This window comes from Ylistrum balloti, unplaced genomic scaffold (genome assembly GCF_031769215.1).
Source record: "Ylistrum balloti isolate Yb309-2 unplaced genomic scaffold, AGI_CSIRO_Ybal_v1 Utg369576, whole genome shotgun sequence".
Lineage (NCBI taxonomy): Eukaryota > Metazoa > Mollusca > Bivalvia > Pectinida > Pectinidae > Ylistrum > Ylistrum balloti.
Genome location: NW_026781869.1, coordinates 258520 through 265889, shown reverse-complemented (window position 1 = coordinate 265889; position 7370 = coordinate 258520).

Genomic DNA, 7370 nt, shown 5'->3' with positions numbered 1-7370 from the left:
AATCAGCTATCGTGTATACAGTACTTTATTCTACAATTATATTCAAACATGTACTGTACTTTTTGTAACACCCTTCTACTTCATTTGCGACGTAACATGGTATTTGATTGGCCAATGGAAGCAATTTACGATATTATTACTATGGAAAATTGTCCGTCCGCAAAATTATCATATGCATATCATCCAGCCTGAGTGACGACTGTCAATTACGCCACTGAAAATGTGACATTAGTGGGGTCAAGAATCCAGATTAAAGTGACCCATATTTTGGAATTATCAACTAATAGACGCTCTAACAACATTGTTGTTTAAATCTATACGATCAAAATAAGGATAGCACTGCCATGTTTATCGAGATCATTATATCGCAAATATCCGTTTTACTGTTCGATCTAAACCTTTGTAAATTTCAAAACACAGCATGGATATTCCCGAAGTGACTAGTATACAAACTAAGGAGCACCCTCCTCTAGATCTTCAGTTTGTATTTGAGGGTTGGCTATGTTAGTTTCTGACTATCGAATTGACTCACTCTCCAATTCCCCGCCGATGATTGCCTCCAAATGCTCCAACTCTGATGTTGGTCTGATCGCCAGTGCTTCCTGTGATTTCATGTGTCCATGGAGCAATGACAGGCATACAGTCTCATGGATAATAAATACTAGTAGCAGAATGGCACTAGTTTTACCGTTCTTCATCGCAATTACGAACTTAAACAAATTGACGTTATGTATGATTAAAATTTATGATGATATAAATAGCACACCCAAACGCTATTTTTGTCCGTGATGGTTTATCGATAGCCTGGCTATAGTAAGAATGATTGATTTCATATAGATTTAACCTTAATCATGAAACCTTACATGTGTTTTTAGAAAATAGAATATTTGCTGTCTGCGTCGTTATCTTAAATCAGATGAGGCGATGATAGCATTGATAAGGAACCGACTAAGACAGCATTAACAGTGACACCGTGAAACAAGACGTACTATCTCTTGGGTTCATGTCTATCGAGTGTTCAGACTACGTCTTATCATTACCAAACTGCAGTGTTAAACCAAACCCAAAATTTGGATGATGTATACTATATCATTATCCAGTCAAATTCGGAATTACAGAAGTATATTCGAAAAAAACTAGGTAATGTATAAACTCACCTGTAGACACTCTTGTGCTTGTTCAGTTGAAAATATGCGCAATTAAAGCACTTTGATAGCACGTGTTCTGTATATGTTATGTTTCATCCGGGTCAACAGTTATCTTAGGTCAAATGTACATAAGTAAAGGTAGTACAATCAATATCGCTTATTTGGTAGCGTTGTAGGTGCCTCAAAAGAGAGTATGGTGTGGGCGTAATTCAATCCTATAATTAACACGCATGATTTGCACCTTTTGCCCACATACTGTAATGCAGTCATTGTAAAAAGGTGACTAAACGTGATATATTTTTGTTTCCTCTCTTTTCAAAGACAGCTGATCTCCTTTATGTTTCTCTTGGCACTACTTTACTTTTGACCTTTGATGTAAATCGTGCGCCCATATAGGAGGAAATGTTGTCCCCTAGCCATAACATATAAAGCATGGTGATCAGTAATAGAGGCGATGTAGACCAGTTGAGGTGTCTTGGTACTTTGTACAGGCATGACGTTTCAGTGTGATAGATAATAAATAGATCCGTCAAAGGCCAGTAAAACATGGCTGTTCAAAGTAACTTGCCCCCTCCCTAAGCAAATGCAATAATTACCAGGAGAGGTGCAAAAACACACTGACATTCGGTCTATATTATGAATATTATTAAGGGAACTACTGGAGAAGTACAGATGCTGAAAGCGATGTAAGTTGAATTAAAATTAACACTGGTTTACACATTTGTTGCTACCAAGGTACAAAGGTTATCTTTAATAAAAGGTTGAAAAACCCTTGATATTCATCTTATATTCACACATATATTTTGTGAATGTTAATCCAGCTTTGTCCTTGTGAAACGTTATAGATAAACCAGATGTACTTCAACATGGTGGACGTGAGGTTGACCTGCCACTTGATAAAAACAATAAAAACAATGACAAACATTCTTTATTTCCTCTGTAAAGATATCTCAAACAACATTGAAAAATGCATAATTCAATGCTAGTTACAGATTCCGCACATAAAACTTCAATATCATTCATAAGTCATGACACAATCAGTTCAAGCCGTGAGTTCATAGTGGAGAGTATCATCTCAACTCCATCAGCAACAACAAACCTTAAAGTCTACCACTTCTCGTCAGACAAATCAACGCGAGTACAGCTGACCAACAGAAAACCTGATTAAGGATTCTCTTTAAGAGACGAAATCTCACATAGTCTCTGATATTTACTACATTAACAATGTTATCAAAGAAGGAATCACGCGTAAGGTAATGCACATGACACTCGATCAGTAGGTAAGAAATGATATCAGTGCTCAACTTTCTACAAAGTGTACAAATAACCCCTTCAGCTTCAGTTTTCATCCATAGTATTACTACCTCATCAAGTTTCCAGCTATATCTAGAGGATTTTCTGACATAAAGTCAGGACGGGATTAGGACCCACTGTAGCATTTGTTTTGGAAGAGAGATCTTGTTTCAATTCATCATAATACCAATTCGTCAAAACAGCTTCAAAACAGTTTTTCAGAACCTTTTCTATGAACTCTTCAGGTATAAAGCGGTGTCTGTGATTTGTTCTTTGAAAAAACATAGTTAAATTTCTCCATTTTTTGATAAACGTCTGGTATAAAAACCATTTTCCCTTTTCAACCTGTTACCAGCTAGAAAGCAGCAAAGACTGACGAAGAATATCGTTTATGCCAAAAAATCATGCCTTCTACTTCACTCCATAGATTCAAACCCATACACTGCAAGGTAACCGTGGTGGGTGATCTTTGTGAGACACCAACACATTTTCTGCAGGTGTATCTTGATGTAACATTGACTTGGTCTTGTGCCTTATTAGTATACTTATTCTACATCCATATAGGATTTCTGACGTAATAACAGACGTTAAAATAGCCTTACTTGTTAAAGAATCTAGTCTATTATACCACATACCTACTAACGAGTTGAGTGTTCTCTTACCCGTTTCACACGAGTAACATACTCCATTATCGTCTTTTAGATTATTTGTAAAGATGATACCTGTGTAAAAGGTACTAAATACCTACGGAAGCTATTTTTCACTAAGATATATAAATTATAATATCTAATAATCTTATGATTCGTTTAAACGTATCATATTTATTTTGAAGATGGTCCATGGAGGCGGGAAACATCATAGTATCGTCCGTTCCTGAATAGGTACATTTCCTACTTTCAGTCTATGCTCAAACTCAGCTCCTGGATCATTAATAACGATCAAAAAGCACTACGCACCATGACCGAGCCCTTCCATCACCGTGTACCTTTCGCTGATGCTTCAACATTTCGATTCATACAAAAGATGCTACATTTGCCGTTAAAGTCAAGGTGATATATTTTGTACATCATATCGGTAATCCATACACCACTGAAGAATTTATGGCTGTATACTATAAAACGATCATGTAAGTGTTTTGTGTGTTATATTCATTGAGCGATAATCAGCTGTACCAAAGCCCAGCTAAAAGCCCTACCCTTAGTGTCAGTTAGCTCTCCAACCCCTACGGATTTCCCGTCACAAAGCCCGTCTTATAACACGGATTCATTTGAAAAAAACTAGATAAGACATTCCCCTTGAGGGTAATATATAAACCCAAATTTGTGAGAGGTCCGAGGGTCATTAACTTGTAGAGAAATAGTGTATTGGATCGGGTCAGGGACACTGCCGTTGTCTTAGGGGTAAACGTACACTAAGGAAAATTAAAAGTCCTAGACTTAGGTCAATTATGGAAAAGATTGCAACAAGATAGGGTTTTTTATACTCGGATATTGAAATTGAACACGTATGTAGCAATGGTAGGGTTTAGTCAGATTTGACAGCTGCTCACAAGTACAAGCCTTATTATCGGGAAACGTCAACGAATTGGACGTAAGCGTTGAATATTTGCGAATAAATTTACTGAAGTCGGCAACAAAGACATTCTTAATTTCAGAAATATTTTAACCGTCTTTGAAACAAAGTGACAAAAACGAATGTCGTTCAAGTGTTGAAATTATTGGAAGATATTCGTATAAAAAAGGATCTCACAAGATATAAAGCAGTTAATTTTCCGAGGGGGTATTACGTAGCCAATGAAAAATAACAACAACATCCCCAACGGACGCGACATTGCGCGAAAAAAAGTAAGGACTCCCATACTTGCCATAGCTAATTCATTGATGCTAGACTAAAGGAAGGGATGACGGTTTAACGAAGACAATTAACACTTTGAATATAGGGTATGTCTTGTTTATACAGTACTATCTGGTTGCCTATCAGAACCAGTAATGAAATCTTCGGTCGACGATATGACGGGATTCATGCAACCGTACAAATATGGCATTAAATCCGTCGTAGTTCAAAAGTGGAATAACGCAGAACGGTTTGACTCGGTGGTATTGATCAAGAACCATCAAGACCAGAAATCTGCAATTACGGACAGGGGCCAAGGTTCGTCAATAAACGAAAACAGGCTCTGTATGGTGCAAATCAGTGCATATATGGACAAAACGTAAGGCTAAAACAACATGTTTCTCGATAGGAAGTATCCTATTGGGATTGCAGGCACTTCAACATACTTCTTCGAACAGCTTTATACAGACATCTCGAGAGAACAGATTCATCAGTTTATATGACCAATGTATGTATACGACAAGTATGACTAAATAAATGTTCATGAATCGATTACATAACAAACGAGGCGTGGCGAGAAACTGTTGATAATATAATAGAATATACCGAAAAATGGAAAGTTGTATTTCCTATATATAAAAGTCAACATAAAATCGGATACTTACCGTCTTTCAGCTTACTTCATGTCTTATACAAATTTTAGAAAGAAAATTATTTGTAATTGCATGGATGACAGCAAAATACTGAATTTCATAAAAAACAAGTTTCACGATGCCATCCTTTAACGATCATGAATGCATTAATGAAAAACATGGAACAGAAAAGTAATGTCTATAGCGAATGAAAAGCGTTTTATACCTTGCAAAATAAAGGCATAAATGCTGTTGTTACTTGGAGTAACAGGAAACATTTTTCAGAACATTGTCTAGCTCTTATCAAGGCATCGGCAATGCTGTTGTCAACAATTATATCCAATCTTATTAGCGCATTATAAATCAAAGAAGCAATTGAATTTCATCAATTAATTGCACTAACCCATGTTTTGCTGTCTACATCTCACTTATAAGCAATAGTCTCAGACGTCTACAACGTCTACTAAACGTTGCAAGAAAATACACTAAAAAGTGGAATTTTCTATCATTTCATTAAAACAATGTGATCATAATTTCCCATGGACATTGAATTAAAATGCTATCAAAGCTACGTACTCTGAGGTCTATTTGGTATATATGCCTATACTGTGTAATAATGTGTAAAAGGAAAGCTTATTAAAACTACGGACCCTAAGGTATAATTGGTACATATATAAATAGCATATCATTTGACCTAAGTTTTTCTATATTATCGATAAAGCGTGTAAATTGGAATGTTATCAAACTATGGAATCGGAGGTCTATCTAGTAATAAGCCTATCATCACACAAAAGTATTCCAATACTGTTGGGAAAGCATACAAATAGAAACTAGACATATTTCACACTCTGTTACACGCATTGGATTAGAATGATTATATAAGACTGTTCATGTCAATAACGAAATGTATCTAAAAGAAAGTAATATTAACAGCAGTTATTTATGGATGGGTAATATGAAGTAACCAAACAGTGAAAGACAAACAATAACTAGACATATTTCAACACTATGAAGTAAGAATTATTCAACTGTTTCAATTCTTAGATTACAAAAAAATCACACACACAAAAATATATAAAAAAAATAAATAAAAAACACACAAAAAAAAAAAAACCACAAAAAAACAAAAAAAAAAAAAAAAAAAACAAAAAAACAAAATAAAACAAAACGAAAAACCAAGAAAATACCAACATGACAATATAGTGATAATTCAAACTCATATACAATAAAACTAGGTCAATAGATGAACAAAAGAAAGATCTGCACATAACCTCTTAAACAAGTACAAGGGGAATAAGACCAGATGTTCTGGAAAAGTAGGCGTCTATTGTTTCATCGATTTCATCAACGACAGCCGTCATGTAAACCTTGTTAAAATGTAGTGTTAAGAACAAAAGATGGATTGGTGACGCATATGGTTTGTAGCCTTCAAATGTACAATTTGACAAAATATATACATGATTTTAAATATGTCGAGGACGATGGAGACTTTCCAGCAACACAGATAAATATATAGGAATGATCAGTCGTTGTGTTGTTATCATTTTAAAGTATCGTATAAGGTATTAAAGTTTCAAAACACGACAGGAAAGTTGTTTCATCTGTGTATAAAATACTGACATTAAATGCTGGAAATTATGATATGACGTAAACACGCATTTACTCACGACTGTCAAGTGGCATTCGTCTTGCGATACACAGCGTCATAGGTATGCCATTAATGCGTTTAACCGTATCTGCTGTTGATATCAATGACGACAACGACGACGTGGAGTTCCTTGGTGGCTACACAACATACATGTGCTGGACACTCGGCTTATGCCTTTCATTTCAATATGAGGATGAGCGTCCTACCTAACGTCACATCGACTTAATCGCAAAATTGTTGGTTTGGAGATTCGAAACATATGCTGCTCCGAGTTGGCATTGTCGAACGACCATAGAAAAGCAACATGTCCGTTGGCTAAAAGTCGTTATGACTATTTTCCAACTAGTCTTGGCGTTTCTAAATAAAATAACACATACAAGCATGTCCTTGTACTATGATTATTTAAAAAAAATACTAGACACTATTTTTCATGCATCTTTTTTTTTCTCTATGTGTGTACAAAACTTAAGACCGACCTCAATTGTGAACAATTGAAAATCACAGGACAACAGACACCAAGATCCCTCTGAGATGACAGTTACTGTCCTGAACTATCATATATGGTACCACCTATCCACATAAAACTGTATGTAGTTGAATGGAATGCGTAATGTACTATTTTTTCTGTATGCAAAATTTAGAATAAAAATAATCACATTGTCCTCAAGCAAACGTTTTAAGAGTGACACCCGTTTTAATATCTACTCCAAGAAATCGTGTCATCTGTTTTGAAAAAAAATAAGGATATGTGATACGTTATTCAAGACAATGTTAACAGATTTCGAGCGTTATTGACCTATCATAATGCATTATTGT